Raw genomic sequence first — 18,369 nt, 5'->3', positions numbered from 1 at the left:
TTTTAAGAATAACGTGCAAATATTTGAAAAATGTTCGGTGAAGATATTTGCAATCGTTGCATGTAACTTCATGACAAATTATATGAAGCTAGTTTTCAGATAAGAATTTTGTAAAAATAATTCTTGAATATTTTTATAATCAACGAAAAAAACTTTACTGCACGTCATGAATCTATATTCGAATACATTTTTCTGCTAATTTCGTGAATGGTGAATAATGCTTGGTGTACATCATAATTAAGTTGTGTGGAAAAATAATATATATTTTTTAAAGATGTTGTAAGAAAACTAAACCTGTTACAGAAGTTTTAATATTATTGTTGTTTACAAAAACAGGACACAAAATTTAAAAATATATTCTTTACAGTACAGAAGCCCTGTGAATTCTTTTGAAAAAATTTTTTTTAATGCATAAGAAAATTTTTAAGAAGAGTATATTTTTGTATCTTATTTGAAACGTATAACATTTTGTCAACTGTATTTCATTTTGTATCGCAAAATTACTTCTTGAAGTATAAATATTTATTAAAAGTTCCACTTAATAAATTTATAATTTTCTTAAAACTAAGATTACAATATCTGCCTTAGGTTATTTACAATATATGACATACTTTCTAATGCACGAAATTAATTTTTAGTATTCTGTCTAAACCATCTCTGTATTTGTAAGTTTCAGTTGTGGAAAAAAGTCCACATGTTTTCATAAATTTTTTTGAATATGTCATTAAAATAATACCTAAAAAACCTTAATTATATTATATATAAAGCCAGAAATACGATAGCGAATTCACAATACAATATTGCAGTTGTTGATTGATTTAATATTAAGATTTATTTACTAAAACCAATAAATGAAATCCTACAAATGTTCAACTGTATGACAAAAAGAAAGATGAGAAAAAAATGCGCAATTTTCAGTGATTTGGGAGTGAGGTTATTCACTAATTAGACAGATGTCTCCTTTGAATGATAAAAAATATGAAGCTTTGTTTCTTAAATAACCATTATGTGAAGTCCATAGTAATATTTCAGTTGGAATGATTCGAATTGCAAAAGAAAATATTACTTTATGGTTTACTTCAGTTAGAAGCGCCATCTGTTGGCACACGTTGATAAATAATAGTACTTGTTGAGAATAAATTTTTCGTTCCTGAAGCAGACTTGTTTACAATTTAATTGAGAGCAACATCAGATCAATTTGTTTGCTTTAGCAAAAACTATTGTATGCCATTATAAAATATAATTTTTTAATTTGCTTTTAAAATCAGTGGCTATTTTTGAAACTCAAGTTAATATTGAATATATACATAACAATTAATAAAAATAATTCCTATGAAGTTTATTTGATGACTTATGCCTTTCAAATCTTTTCTAATTTATAACGTTCCATGGAAGGCAAACAATAAAACAAAAATTATCCATAACCTAGGAAAAGCCAAAACAATCAATATCTAGTGGTCATCATTACGTCTGGCCAATCGGATCATATCAATGGATAAAAGTGAAATATGACGAGGACAAAGAGAACTTTTTCGTCAACATCAGCACTTAGAGGTGACAAGATACGCAGTTTTATGAAGGCCCAGAAAGGATATTTCCTTTCTTTTTTTTCACACTTTCGTCACTAGATTCTTCATTAGGACTCTTGCTTAGATGAACTTTTTTTCTCCGCCAACTATATCGCCGGGAATTTTTTCCACTCTCAGCTCTGATTTTCTATTAATCTCTTCGATGTTGGACGGTATAAATCAATGACGTTTCCTTTTGAAAGGAGATTGGCTATATCGTATCGATTAATATGATCGATGAAAGCCCGGTGGGAATTGTTTTATTGAAAGGAAACCTGGTGATGGATTTAAAAAATGATTGTTTTTTTTTCATTCCATTCCAGTGTCCATTTAATAACGGAAAAATTCTATTTGTTGTTTAGTGCTCCACTGAGAAAAATTTCAGAATTGTTTTGAACTAAGTTATTTAGAAACACTTCAGAAATTGATTAAGCTCTTCACACCCGATGCTTCACTAATGGCACCCCCCTCAAAAAAATTAGATTTATGTTTCAAATACTTAACAAAAAGAAAGATAAATTTAAATTGAATTTTATTTATCAATTAAAACTAAATATTTTTTCTTAAAATTACGGGATATTGCATAAATGTACTTATATGGTATGCAAACCATTTAAAAAACAATTATATTAATATTTTTGTACCATAAAAGTAGTATTTAACTGGTCATATTTAGATTGAAGGATATATTTAAATTGTGATACGCTAATATTTATTTCATTTCAGTTTCATTGCAGTGAGAAAAAAGTACGGTTAAAGCTACCGACTATGGAAAAATGTACCGTATTTCCGTCTGAATGGGAGCACTATAAACTCGGTGACCTTTACCATAGTGCTTTGATAAAGATTTTTGTGAATACTAACAAAAAAAAACACATAATTTATATTATGTGTTATAATTTTGCAAATGAGGTGAATTTTGATAATTTTATAAAGATATCCTTAGCATAGCAATGAAATAAAAATCTTTTATTTGGGGTTTAGATAATTTTTAAGTTTTGTACTTTTTATTAAATGTGTGGCAATAAGAATAAAAGTTTTGACAACCAGAATTTTCGGTAAGCTGTTACTATATGAAAGGAAAAATTACTAAATAAATGATTTTTGAAACAAAATATATTTCTTTTTATTATAAGAATTATGCTTTTTTTACCCTAAATCTAAACAACATACAGTACGGTAACTTAACCAAAAAATTTTTTCCACTTCGTACTCATCTTTATTTGAATGTTTGATAAAGTTTAAAACAATTTGCTCTTGTTCTTGCTTTTGTTTGTTTTCAAAAATCAGGTACAATTCAAATGTAACATGTAATTTTTATTAAAAACATTTTTCTCTTTAAATGCCAACAATATTTCAAAAACCTGTTGTAAAGCTTTGTAATTATAACATAAGTCCAATTAAATAAACTGGAGATCAATCATGTGATCGGTGGGGACTTATCACTATAATGACATTGGGTGTAACTGTTTCAAAGAATATTATATTTTTTATATCGAGGCCTTATAGCATGTCTCGAAAGTTAGCATGAAACTTTTCGCGTAGTAGAAATTTTATATTTTACGAAACGTTTTACTTATTTTTTAAAGGGAAAAAGTGATGACATGTAGCTTTTTTTACGATATAACAGAACTCAGCATGAAAGATTTATTGAAATATTATCCACAAGTGGTGTTGTTTGGGTAAACGTCAACCATTTCTTATAGTTTCAATACATTTTACCCTACAATTGAAGAGAAACGGAGATTTAAATAGGGTGACATTTTTTTAATTAATCTAAAAACCAGAATTTACGCTACTAGAATAAAAAAAGCCTCTTTTTTACACGATTTTATCATATTTTAAAGAACGTTATTAAAGAAAAAGAAACAAACTCCGGGAATTAATTAGGAAAATAGTAATCTATAAACTTCCCAATTGTGAAATAAAATACATAAGACAAGTTCTAGGAATTAATTGAGAAACCAGTAATATATAAGTTTTCAAATGTGAAATAAAATGCTTCAAAATGTTCTGAAAATTAATTAGGAGTGCAGTAATTTGTAAATTCCTGAAAATTGAAATAAAGTGCATAAAACAAGTTCAGGGAATTAAGAGGGAGAATAGTAATTTATAAATTCCTTAAATGTGAAATAAAAGGCATTAACACTAATTGCTTTGAATGTTACTTTTATAAGTGTTAAATATGAAATTCAATCGAATCCTAAAAATGAAGTGTTTGTAGAAATATAAATATAGGCCTCATTTTCAAATTATTTAAGAGTGTTATTTTCTTGGCATTTTGCTATTGAATAACACCTAGAAAAACATGTACGCAACAAGGTGTTTACGTTTATAGTACTTTTATCTATTAGTAGTATGTTTTAAAGTATCTACATGGAAGCAATATTTAAGAACAGTTTGATGTAAACATTATTCAACTTCAAAAAAATTTTGGGCAAAAGCTAGAAAGTTAATGCATTTTAACCCCTTCTCTGTCTGCGACGCATCAAATACGATCACGATAGGCGTTTTTGTGCCGATATGGTCGGCGTCGCATGCCATGTGACGAGAATAGAACTCATCTTTTTAAATCCCGTAATTTTTCTATATTTCTGAATATTGCTAATAACACTTCCTTCGCAACTAGTTATACTTTCTTCGTAATTTTCTCAGTGAGATTTCCCGCCTTGAATTGAAATCAAAATTATTTTGTACTTTCTGCAATTTCTCTTTCCTTAGTGTTACCATTACATGTAATCTATAATAAATTATTTAAATTTTGTGATAAATGTGATTTTTACGATTTAATGCCCAAGACTAATTTTAAAGCTGTTTTAACAATAAGGTTAGAAAATTAGTTTCCAAAATATCTTTTACCTAATTTTAATAATTATTTTACGCAGATATTTATCTTAAACACCTAAGAGCAATAGAGTTAATGAATATGTTTTCACAGTGTATTTTTTTAAAAGATAAGACTTGGATGCATTGCAGGGAAGACTGGTGAACAGCGGACAGTATATCACATATTTCACCACCAATGGGTCAAGCAAAAAACCGCTTGCTGACAAAAATATTTTGCATATTTGAATTTAGGATAGAACATATATTAATTCTCAGCAGTTGAAAAAAAAATTTTTTGGGTCTGAAATTAAAAAAAAAATCTGATAAAGAATGGGTTAATGTGATATCTAACACATTAACGTACGTAAGCTTTACGCAACGCATTTACTCTAAAACAGTAACTTTTCTTTACAAAACTTGCATAGGGGAAAATAAAAAAAGGTCGCTACTTTTTTGCTCAAAACTCTTTATATTTTGCTCCAGAGTTCACCAAACTTGAAGTATTAAATTGAGGAATAAGTTCTATTACAAAAAAATGTTCAAAAAATAAAGCTTTTAAATATTGCAAACAACAATATATGAAAATAATATATTGGACATTTTTGGCTTCGTATGTTAAATTTTCTTAACAAAACGGATTATTTTATGAGTTACTTTAAGCAGATAAGTAAAGAACAAATAACAGACAGTGTGAATTTTAAAAACATCAATCATGCACTTAAACTTTAAATGAAAGAAATAGCAACCTATAAGCCTATGTTCTTATAGTCATCCTAGCTAATACTTTAGTGTCAAACTTTCATTTCATGTAAAATAATGTTTTATACATAAATATTTTTGCATATATGTTACCGGCAAAGTATGAAATCCGGCATTGTATAGAATGCCTACCTATTGTATAGAATGCCTAAAATTAGCCGGCAAGGTATGAAATGATTTATATTTCGCACATTGCCTAGGCATTCAATAGAATGCCAAATGCTATTTAGGCAAAGTATGAAATAAACGTCCTGATGAGGTTATTATGTAAATGATGTGCATGTTACTGTGAATGACCCAAATCGGTGGTTGTTGACTTTCACCGGTGAATGTTGACAATCACATAGTCGCTTTGGTGAATGTCCGAATAATTTATTGCATCCGATTTGATATTAATTTATTCGTGGATATAATTACATTTATTCGATATTTTAATACTTGCTGACGATAGATTAGAAGAAACAGCAGTGTTTGGAGAATCGGGCAAATGTATACCGGGCAGTGGCACTTGACCTTAAAAAAACATCAGTCTAGGATATACCAGGCAAATGCATACCGGGCGGTGGCACTTGACCTTAAAAGAAACATCAGTGTAGGATATACCGGGCAAATGTATACCGGACAGTGGCACTGATCCTTAAAAAAAAATCAGCGTAGGGTATACCGGCCAGTGGCACTTGACCATACTTAGTATATTAGACCTAGTATATTTACCAAAGATCTAGTCATACTAGGTCCAGTTAAGTGCCATTGCCCGGTATCGGGTATATCCCGGTATATCCTACACTGATGTCTTTTTANAAATAACTAGCAAAAAAATCAACAGTCCTGCTTAAACTAACATTTTACAACCTAATGTAAGTTATTGGTCATCTAATCTGCAACAACAGAAGTCACACTGATATTACTTTAAGTTGAATTACGTGTATAACTGAGACATTTCAAAATATATATATATATTTTTTATATTCCCAATAATCACGAAGTCAAAATTATTTGACGGCACGTTTATGACCTCATTAAGCAATTTTTTAGAGAAAATGGCACGTTGGTGTATTAAGGTTCGCCACCCCTGGTGTAGGATATACCGAGCAAATGTATACCGGACAGTGGCACTGATCCTTAAAAAAACATCAGCGTAGGGTATACCGGGCAGTGGCACTTAACCATACTTAGTATATTAGACCTAGTACATTTACCAAAGATCTAGTCATACTAGGTCCAGTTAAGTGCCATTGCCCGGTATCGGGTATATCCCGGTATATCCTGCACTGATGTTTTTTTAAGGTTCAGTGCCATTGCCCGGTATACATTTGCCCGGTATACCCTACACCAGTGATTCTCAACCTTTTTTTGTGGCGGCACACTTTTAACGATTTCGAAATTTGACGGCACACAATGAAAAAAACTAGATTAAAAGTTGTTTACTTAACTATAATACACTGTATTAAATAGTTTGTCATAATTTTGAATGTGAAATAAAATAATATGTACTTCTAAAGCACGTTTATTAAGGGATTAATTATTTCGTCCGACTAATTTTTTATTAGTTAGTAACAGTTATTTATTTCTTTGCTAGATTTTAATTGTTGGCTTGTTTTCTATAGTTATTAACTGTTTTTTTTTTTTTTTTTTTTTTTTTTTTTTTTTTTTTTTTTTTTTNTTTTTTTTTTTTTTTTTTGATTTCTTGTTAACCAGTTTTTTTGCTAATCATTAAATGTTAGCTTATTTTTTGTTAGTTATCCTTTGTTGATTTGTTTTTATAACTATTAATTGCATAGCTTACTTTAATGATTAGCTTTTATTTTTTTTTTAAAGTTAATATTTAGCTTGCTTTCCGTTGTTAATCAATAATTTTAATAGTCAGTAAATTTCCTACATATTTCAACATTTTTTTAAAATTGTGTGTCGAAGACAATTTAAACACTTCCATCTTACTTTAACTTGTTTTAAGATTGTCAGAGACAAAACAATCGCCGACAATGATGTTTACGCGGTTAAAGTGTGAAAAAATTACAAAAAGTATATATATACACTTTTCTTTAATTTAAATTTTACTCTTATTTAAAAAAAAAACCTTTATAATTTTTATTGTATCATTTCTAATATTTGACGACACATCTTAAAAATTTGGCGGCACACAAAAGTGCCGCGGCACAGTGGTTGAGAATCACTGCCCTACACTGATGTTTTTTTAAGGTCAAGTGCCATTGCCCGGTATACATTTGCCTGGTATACCGTACACTGATGTTTTTTTAAAGTTCAATGCCACTGCCCGGTATACATTTGCCCGGTATACCCTACACTGATGTTTTTTTAAGGTCAAGTGCCATTGCCCAGTATATATTTGCCCGATACTCCAAACACTGCCGTTTCTTCTAATCTATCGTTAGCAAGTATTAAAATATCGAATAAATGTAATTATATCCACGAATAAATTAATATCAAATCGGATGTAATAAATATTTCGGACATTCATCAAAGCGACTAATTTGATTGTCAACATTCACCGGTGAAAGTCAACAAACACCGATTTCGGTCATTCACAGTAACATGCACATCATTTACATAATAGCCTCATTAGGACGTTTATTTCATACTTTGCCTAAATAGCATTTGGCATTCTATAGAATGCCTAGGCATTATATACAATGGCTAGAGAATGTATGCGATAATTCTCCCATTTCATACTTTGCCTAAAAACATCCAGCATTCTATACAATGCCTAGGCATTCTATACAATGCTGGCTCCTCATCCTTTTCCGGTAACATATACAGTAGAACGTCAATAGATCGTTTCTCAAGAGATTATTCTTTAAGAACGACAGATATGGAAAAACGTAGAACGCGGATCAGCTTTAAATATTAAATAATGACAAAAAAATATGAAAATTAATACGTTAGGTCTCAAAAATTAGTAGTACATTAAGCGTAAAAAATTATGCAATTCCTGCAAAAATATTTACCTGCAAAAGAAAGATAAATAAATATATTTATTCGTTTAAAATATTTGAAAATTTCGGTTCTTTTTAGCGCAAACAATGAATTTTCGTCATTCGTTACAGATTGCTGTTCATTTTCTGAAAGTTCGTTTGATTATTAAAGTTCTTCATCCTTTTGAAGCATCAAGGCCTGAAGAGAATGCTTGCTCGAATTCGTTAAATTAAGTTCGTTCTTCATCGGTACCATTTTGCCTTGCTTTAGCTTTTGCAACCATTTTTTGAACCAATAACACCACAAGTTTTAATATTTTTATCAACTTATGCTTAAACATCACAAGCCTGTTGTTTGAGAGGTTTAACCCAAACTGTATCAAATCGAATATTTTCTCCATTTTTAGCATCAGGAGTTACTATTTTTGTTCTAAAAACAAATTAATATCAAAAATATTTTTTAAATATCAGTAGAATTTTCGAACGATAAATGCATAAATCTGCTAGTCCCTAAAATAATCTGAGAATTATTAACATTATAAAAATACCATTTACGACGAGACTATTAAAACAAGGCGATACATACGTAAGAACGAAAGATGCGAGCGAAAGATCGAGTTTCGACTGTACATATTCATAAAACAGTTGTTTATGTAGAGCATAATTAATTTTAGCCTCAAAAACACATAACTTTAGAAGTAAGGGATGTAAAAAAAGAATTTTCAGAGAGGTAAAAAAATGAACTTAGGTAACATTTGAGACAATTTTCAGCAAAATAATTTTTTTACACGCTCGTCATTTTCTTTGCATGAGTGAAATACCTTCTTACGCATGAAGAAATATTTATATAATATACGCAATTGTTTGACGTATAATAAAATAAATCTTGTAAAATAATTTTGCAAAAAAACTGGAATAGTATGGCAAAGACATTACTGGTAATAAAACCAATAATATATGGAATTTAAACTATTCATTTGTTAATCTTTCCGTTCGAATGGTAAAGGTTTTTTGGAAATTCTGGATTTCAAATTCATAGTTCTTATTATCACTCATTTAGTAAAAATACAGAATTAAAAATTAAATTTTACCTGATAAATGTTTTTTTTTCACCATGCTTTAAAGTATCATGATCAAATTAAAACATTTTATCTCATTAATAAATTTTTACCGCATGTTATAAAAGCAAATTTTTACCAAATTTATTACCAAAGTAGCATGGTGATTAAACCATATGCTATTGTGATATTACAAAAAATGATTACTAATGAGCTTAGGTATAAATTACAGTACTTTTGGGTGCTCACATAAGAGCCATCAATACGGTAAATGTTACCATATTTTGGTAATTCTGACCATACTTTCTTTTACGTATTACGTATTTAAATAGTATGTCAGCTTCTAAACATAATTTTTTTTAAATAAAATTTCAACTAAATCAATTTTTTTATGCATTTCAATTCATTTAATAGTTCAAGAACCATAATTTATTACTTTTTTAAATTATTTGGATTTCATTTAGAAGTTTAATACATTCAAAGCAACTGCAGTAATTTTCGATCATTTACAAATTTCTTAAATGCATGAAATTGTTTCTATACTCGTTTGATTTTCTATTATAATAAATGTTTCCCTTTAATAATAGTGTGAAAAAACTTTGAAGCCAAATTCCAAATTAGTCACAATAAAATGCCGCTAATAAAAATGCAAATTACTAGCTGTTAAAACCATTCAACGTCATAAAAATGTATTTATCATCGATAGTTTTAAATTTTTTTTAACACTTCATTCAGTTAATTTTCTATGGCAACCTGTGTATTCGTTGAAAAAAATGACGCCAACAAATATGGGAAAATATCCATTAATCAAAGAAACACGAATTCCAACTGAATGCTTTATTATTCCTACTTTTTTTTACAAAATTGATAACAATGCGTATATGATATATTATTAAAAATTGTTTGAAATAAATGGGTTAGACAAAAGCATCAATTACATAAATGGAAGTTCTTTTAGATGTGAATAATTTTTTTAAGTGAATTCTGAAATAAAGTGTTTTGTTTCCTGAATAATATTCAGAATTTTTTTCTTACTATAAACATGTTTCATTTAGTGAAAAGATTTTTATTCATGAATATTTAAATTTATTGTTCATAAAACTAAAGTTATATAATTGTGTAAAGTTTAAAATAGCAAAATGTTTTGTTAGTAGACTTATTTTATTCGTATTTAAAAATGGGTTAGATGAAATAAACAATTTCTACCTGTAGAGTATGAAATATTTTTTTTTTGAATCTCGTTAAAAATTGTATGAGACACATGTAACTTGATTATTATATGCGTCTCATACGATGCATTTAATTACTAAACATAAATTCAGATTATATAATAAATAATTCTTGTAATATTATGTATATAACTTTACAAATGTTAATATTATAAATATAGTAATATTGCACAATTGAAAATCTGAATCAAATGTACTGCGACCCTGAATACAGTATCCCTAAATCCAATTAACCGTAAATTCCATGTAACCGTAAAATCCATTTAACCGTAAAATCCATTTAACCGTAAAATCCATTTAACCGTAAAATCCATTTTAACTGTAAAATTATATATCACATATATTGATAGCATTATTTTTAATTACAGTAATTCAGTGATTTTACAGTATACCAGATTTTTTGATCCATAAAACTTTATCGTAATAATGGATTTTGCAGAAAAAAGTAATAGCACCCTGAACTCCGGAATATTTTACAGTAATTTGAATTTGTTACAGTGTGTATATTACAATATTTTTTATTCAAACTCTTAAGATTTCTTCTGGCTAGTTTTTCTTTTATTTCTTGCAGTACAATACAGGGAAATTTTAATTAAGAGATCTTATGTGCTTTAATTACAAAAATATTTTTTAAATGTCTTTTCCATGATATAAAAATGCTTTCAAGAAGAAAATAAAAATGGTCCATATTTGAAATATCATTTAACGATTTCTTCTCCCAATAATAGTTTATACAAGTACGCTAATTAACAGCACAAAAATAAATAACTGAAATAGAAGTTTGTTTAATATGCTGTTCCTTAATACGCGACACCCCTATTTTAGCAGAAGGAAATGATGGACTCTACTAAAATTATTCAAGAACACGCCAGAAGGTTAAATGATGAAGAAAGTAAGAAAAAAGAAGTCTTCAATCACCCTTAGAGTATGTTTTAGAGTTTAAAAACATCCTTCCTTTGATTTTCTCAGTTTTTTAATGAAGCGTATTGTGCTTAGCCGGATGACAGTGAATATTCTTAAGGGCATAAAATTATTTTCCTCATAAAATTTAAATTTTAGGAAGATATCTAAATAATCACGATTGAATTAACTTTAACTCAACTTCTACTACCTTCTACAACCGTTACAACTTCTACTTACCAACAACTATCAGAATAAAGTATGGTCACATCTACAGAATATGGAAAAATGTATCGTTGTCTTTTCACTCTATGGGAACACCAAAAAGCTCTGAAATTTTTATTGAATTGATTTTTTTAAAATTAACAATGAAATATAGCTTTGTAATATAAGTTAAAAATTGGTAAATGTGGTAACAATTGGTAATTTTCTCATTATATTTCTGCATGGCATAAAATCTATCTTTTTTTTGTTGGTAAAATTGACATTTCAGACTTGTATTTTTTTATTAAATATGAGGTGATAAGAGCTATAATTTAGAGAACTCGAAGTTTTGGTATACTATTACCATGTGAACGAAAACATCACAAAATAACGGTTTAAATACTGCATATTTTGGTTTCATAAGCAGAATGACAATTGTTTTAAGCAGAAATGTCATTACCATACAGTACGGTAATTTTACCAGGATATTTTCTCCATATAAACAATAACGGCTGAATTAATTTTAACTCAATTTTTAGCATTATGAAGTGGAATTACTTTTGCAATATAGTGAGTTCTTAATATGCGATACCACACGTTGCTTAATATGAGATACAATCCTATACTTAGAAACTATGTCTCTTTATGTGAAATCTTATATTTTTTGTTGTTCTTGGTCATAGACTAGTTACAACTGAGCATTTATCTTTTGAAAGTAGAACTAGAGCCCTGAACAGAAAAGATAACTTCTTGTGTGCTCAAATTTTGCAATTGAAAGCAAATAACAAAAGAAAAAAAATCTTTAAATTATTATAATTTTTGTTGTTTTAGATTATAGTAATTCGAATAAGATTATAACAATTAAATACATATATATGCAAGATCTTGCTGCATGAAGAATAAATTTCGGTAAAATTACCATGCTTTATGGTAATGTCATTTCTGACGAATGATGATTCTCGTTAATAAAACGGTGTACGGTATTCTAAACCATGCATTTGGTAATTTTTCCGTTCACAGGGTAAGGATTTACGGGAAATTCTGGTTATTAAAATTATAGTTCTTATTATCACACATTTAGTAAAAGATACAAAACAGAAAAGTTAACTTAACTGAATAAATTATTTCTATGACATGCTCTAAGGTATCATGATAAAATTACCGAATTTCATCACATATTATAAAATTATATTTTATTGTTAATTTTACCAAAATTACCAAAGCACTTTTGTAAGAATTACTGCGCTTGTTAGTGTTCCCATAGAGCCCAAATACATGGTAAGATTTACCATATTCCGGTATGTTTGACCATATTTTTTATTAAGTGTAGTTATAATAAGAAAACAATTCAAAAGTTCCATAGAAATAACTTTAAAATTGTTTCCAGTATATTGATTCAGGCTCCTATTTATAATAAATTTATTCTAGTGAATATTTTCGTACAAGATGAACCTTTAAGAAAAACGGTAATATTTACTTATTTTGTGCTTTGAAAGTTACATTATTTTGCGATAAAATTGAAGAAACTATAGTGGTGAATTTCTGATATTCATTTTGCCATTTAGTCTCTTATTTAAAATACCGAGAGATGAAATGATTTGGTAAGCAAATAAAAATATAAATTTAGCGTTTTTTTTTAAAAAAAAGTTTGGTTTCAAGTTTATGTTCTAGTTTATTACAGAGAATATTTTTTAAATAAGCAACATTTTCAAAACAGAGGATAATATCTATTTTAAAAATGCCTTACAAGCTACGTCATTCCATTTTTTGTGATAAAGTTGAGAACATTATAGAGCTGAATATTTTGATTAGATATCATTGAATTTAATCTCTTAACTAGTACAGAGTATTAACTAGTAAATGTTTAATTTAGCAGAACTGAATAAAATATGAAGTCAGTTATTTTTTTAAAAAGTTTTGTTTTAAATGAATGCTCCAATTCCTTTCAGTGAATATTTTACCAAAGCTAAATCTTCAAGAAATAGAATAACATCTTCTTATATATGCTTTGAAAGTAACATCCATCCAGATTCTTCGATAAAGTTGGGGACATTATCGGACTGAATATTCCGATCAGACATTACATCATTTAGTCTTTTAGTTGTTAAAACTTGATGGCTCTAAAAATGGTTTTCGACGTATTAAAAAGAAAGGTCCTGGGGCTTTTAAAAAATTCATATCGTTCAACGGCCGGCAAGGTATATAAAAATCGATTTCTGAACAGGAGTCTGGACTGTTTCGTCGCCCCTTAATGTTCGAGTCACACCCTTCCCTAATGAACCCAAGAACAAACCTTTGATGCTATCCTTCCATGTTAACTAGAGCATAGTGCCCAAGAATTACTCTTCTATATAGTAAGCTTGGAATTACTTTTTACTAAAGTGATAATTACTCGCAACTCAGAACGTTTGATGGAGATCAGCATTGAGTTTCTTCTCACGTACGATGGTTTTGATGAGAATAAGATGGGGAGATAGTTTATCTTGATATGCCATCTTGAATTGTTTATTGGCCTTAAATATATAAAAAAATTTTTTATTTTTGACGTTGCTGTAGTTTTTTGTAATTGTTATCACAACCTTTATGAGTATAATTCATTTTAAATCACACAAATTTATTTTAAAATTTTAAAGAAAACTATACAATTGCATGGATTTTACAAATGTTATAAAACTCTGTTGCGGTTGAAATATTTTATAGTATTGGTAGGTAACAGTCATAGGTAGGCAACATGCAATACTGAAGAAAAAAAACGTAGTCAAAAATTACCAGAACATGGTAAAATTTGCCATGTTTTTGGTTCAATGGAAGCACCAAAAATTTTATAAATTTTCACCAAAGCGCTGTGGTAATTATTTGTTGAAATTGATCAAAAAATAGGGTATTGTAATATGTCATAAAATTTGGTATTGGGAATTTTATTATAATATATTAGAATATAGCATAAAAACGATTTAATACGCTAAATTTACTTTTCATTTTTGCATTTCTTACTAAAATGTGGTAATGAGAACAATAACTTTGAAAAACAGAATTTAAAAGTTAGCCGTTAGAATTTGTCTGAATGAGATAATAAATATATTGTTCAAATACCATATATTTTAGTTTCATTAACCAGAACTATAGAGTTTAATACCGCAAATGTCAGTACCATAATTTTATAAGAATTTTTTCTCTTCATGAAGCTGAAAACGTTAGTTTGATAATATCATGGGATCATGATTAAAAATGGGATGCACATAGTTGATCGGGACTAGAAATGTTACATAAAATTTAAACCGAAAGATCATCAAAATAATGCATCATTCCGTTAGTATTTATTGCTGATTCTTAAAATCATTTTATTATTGAAGTTGCTTAAGTATGTTGAAGACTTTAAACGTATTAAATGAAAAATAAGTAAAAAAAAATTTCTATCAGACAATCTGTTATAATGTTGGACAAAAATGAAAAAAAATTTTTTTTGTGAAAATCTCTCAGATAAAAAACAAGAAAAATGTTTAAAGTTAAGCGTTTGTGATAAAAAATGTGCTAAATTTTTGAAATTTTGCTTTCACTTAAAAGATTACTGAGTAAACATTAAATTTTCCCATTCAGTACATTAATACATAAGGATTTGCTTAACATCATACATTAAGCATTTATTATACATTTCTTTAAAAGGATTTGTCTAGGAAATAATCTTTTTATAACATATGGATGAAAATGTGGTTTAATTTTTAACTCCCTCTCATCATGATAGAAAATTTGCACCGTTATATGGTCCAAAATTGAGATATTATGGTTTAACTGAAAGTGTAGAAACGGTAGTGGTTGGTGAAAAAAATTTGGTAAAATTACTGAACTTTATGGTAATAACATTTCTGGTTTGAAAAGGAACTATGATTCTGTAAATAAAGCCCAAATTATGCATAATTTAAACCATTCATTTGGTAATATTTCTGATATATGGAAACGATTTAACGGGAATTCTGGTTTTCAAAATTATAGTTCTTATTTAGTAAAAAATACAAAACTGAAAAATAATTTCAACCCACTAAATGATGTACCATGATTATATTACCAAATTTTACCTCATATACTCAATTTTTCATTATATTGTATCAAACCATATATTTTTGTTAATTTTACCAAATTTATTACCATAGCACTTCTATTTTTGGCGTTTCTATAGATAATTCAGTAATGTTCCACGTCAGACAAAATTTCTCAGCCTTTTGGTGTTTCCATAGAAACATGATAAATTTAATACTTTTTCTCAATGTTGCTTTCAATTTTTAAAGCAAGAAAATGTTTATTTAAAGTTTGTAAAAAATTAAATAGAATAATTCACTGTTTTAACCGTAGAAAATCAAAATGTAATTTTTAATAAGGTTTTTATTAAAATTTTTATATGCATTAAAATTTGCATTTAAATAACACTGTAAACAGTGTTAATGGTTTTCCAATAGCATCAAAAGGAAAAACTTTAGAATTAAAATTGTATTGATATTATTAAAGAAGAAAAGGAACCGATAAAAACTTTTAAATTCGGTTCTTATGATGTATTAGAAGTATTTAAGTACGTTACAAAACCGTTATAAGTAACTGAAACTTTTAAGCAGAAGTAAGATAATCATTTTAATTTTCTTTTTATTAACTTAAAAATATCTTCCTAAGCACAACATACTTTTTGATTCACTAGAATTTCAACAATTTCCTTTTACATAATATAAAAAGTTTCAATGCCATCTTTTAATGAAAACTAAACACCTTTTAAATAATTTTGCAAATATTTGCAGATCATATATTATATGTTAAACACATACTACGAGCTTAAAAAAATAACTAATACAAAGGAAATAAAAATAACGTTCTTAAATAAAGTAACAAGCTTTTAAAGTATTAGATAATTAGCATTTTTTAAAAGTAAGTGTATTCAAATAAAAAGATAATTCCATTAAAAAAATACCAGAACGAACTTAAAATACCGTTTTCGAATTTTGTGGACTTTAAAATTCTTACCAAAGAATTTGGTAGAGATACTTGTTACTCAACGTACTGAGCAAGTATGCATAGTTTGTTGTTGCTAAGATAAATTTCCCGTCCATTAAACTGAATTAATTAAGCCATAAATCAGGCTTATAGAACTCTTACCGTTCCACGATCGCTTATGCTAATGATTTGTAAATATATTTGAAGGTAGGTGAATTTTAAATATCGTCTATGTTATAATATTGTTAATGCTTGATGTGGCGTGAAATAAATTCTTTTTATCAAATATCGAATAAAGGATTATTTTAGATAGATCGGAATTTTCTTGTTTACAGAAAGATGATTAATAGGCATAAGCGCGTGAATAATTTATATTATTTATAATTTATAACCATGTGTTTTAACGCGTTGCAATATAAACTTATACGTGAATTTTAATGCTATAAAATTATTTACAAAACGGGTATATGTGTTAATATTGTTTACAAGTTTGCCATTCAGATTTGAAAATATAATGAAAGATTTTTACTAGTTGGAATAAATTATTTTCAATACGAAGGTTTACTTTTGCTATTATTAAAAAAAATCCGTAATTAGCAAATAGTAAAATCAAATACTAGGACAAATAAATTATTCCCCATATCTTGCATAAATAAAAAGTAGTCGTGCACATTTAGTGCAATAAATTACTAGTCACGCATGCCTGCATGATTTTAATGTTGTTTAGTTTATATTATTGAAGTCGCTCTTAATTTCTAATCTTTATTGATCTAAACTCGAGTCAAATGATAATGATACAAAATAATTATTCGGAAGTAAATAATAAATTATTTAATTACTTTATGTTCAGCTTAGTAATGAGCTGAAAATTTCTTTAGTTATTATAATTGAAACAATATTTATAAATATTATCGTTATAAAGTGAAGAATTTGGTGGTACGTTTGTATGTTTGTGAGTGTGTGTTCCTCATTTAAAACTATTGTTATTTAAAAGTAAAGCTGTTTCAAAGAATGCAGATTGAAGTTTATGAAAAATAGCGAAATCAGTAAGAAAGATAATCTATGTTAATAAAATGCAAAGCTTGTCTGTTAATCGGTCTGTTATATAACTACAGAATCGTTTGAACGAATGACCTGAAATTTGAACTGCGGGTTCAAAGGGCAACTAGAGGTTGCGATTCTAAAATTCGTTAAAATGTTTCAATTAGAACATTCGGGAGAGACGTTTGAAAAAGATTTTTTCTCATTGGTTTCGCATTAACAGTTGTTATAAATTAAACTGTAGACGATTATGTTTTATCTCAAAAGTCAAATTTATTTTATACCAAAGGACAAAAAAAAACATTTTTCGCAAAAGTGTTCAGTATTTATAGCCAAATCGCTTCAATTTATTCCCTGTTGAAATTCAGAAAGCAAACAGATAAAAAATTTTTTTAAAAAATTATAAAAAATTTCACCTTTTCTCTACATAATATAGAAGATATTTTCTCATAGTAAATCCTAGATCCTCCAACCTTTTATGCAGATTCTTTTATAGTTATATTCATGAAATTTTATGACTGAAATTATTAAATTGCTTTAAACCAGACACTCCTGCTTTCCACCGTTCAAATTTTAAATTTTATATTTGCATTTTGGTATTTTTTTTGTGTTTCCCTTCATGTGCTGTATTTTTTTTCTGTGCTGTATTTTTTTTCTGTGCTGTATTTTTTTTCTGCGCTGTATTTTCTTTTTTATCACATTACATAAATTCTGTATTTATTTACATGGAACTGAAGATCGAAAGTGTTTATTTGTGTTTTATTTTTTTTTTAAAAAGACCCAGTTGCTGAAAAGAAATATTTTGAAGAAAATATAAGTGATGTTTGCAGCTCTATCATATAAAAAAAGGTAAATTTTTTAATATTTATTTTAATTT

General features: G+C 27.8%; 1 protein-coding gene across 1 annotated transcript in view; it reads right to left on the bottom strand.

The window, feature by feature from the left end:
- Nucleotides 1-18,369, bottom strand: part of LOC107449976 (cell adhesion molecule 2) — a 114,482-nt gene that overhangs the window by 40,935 nt on the left and 55,178 nt on the right. The window lies entirely within an intron of this gene.

The sequence above is a fragment of the Parasteatoda tepidariorum genome, chromosome 5 (genome assembly GCF_043381705.1).
Source record: "Parasteatoda tepidariorum isolate YZ-2023 chromosome 5, CAS_Ptep_4.0, whole genome shotgun sequence".
Classification (NCBI taxonomy): Eukaryota; Metazoa; Arthropoda; class Arachnida; order Araneae; family Theridiidae; genus Parasteatoda; species Parasteatoda tepidariorum.
The sequence above is the reverse complement of the archived record's forward strand: the minus strand, read 5'-3'. Positions and strand labels throughout refer to the sequence as shown.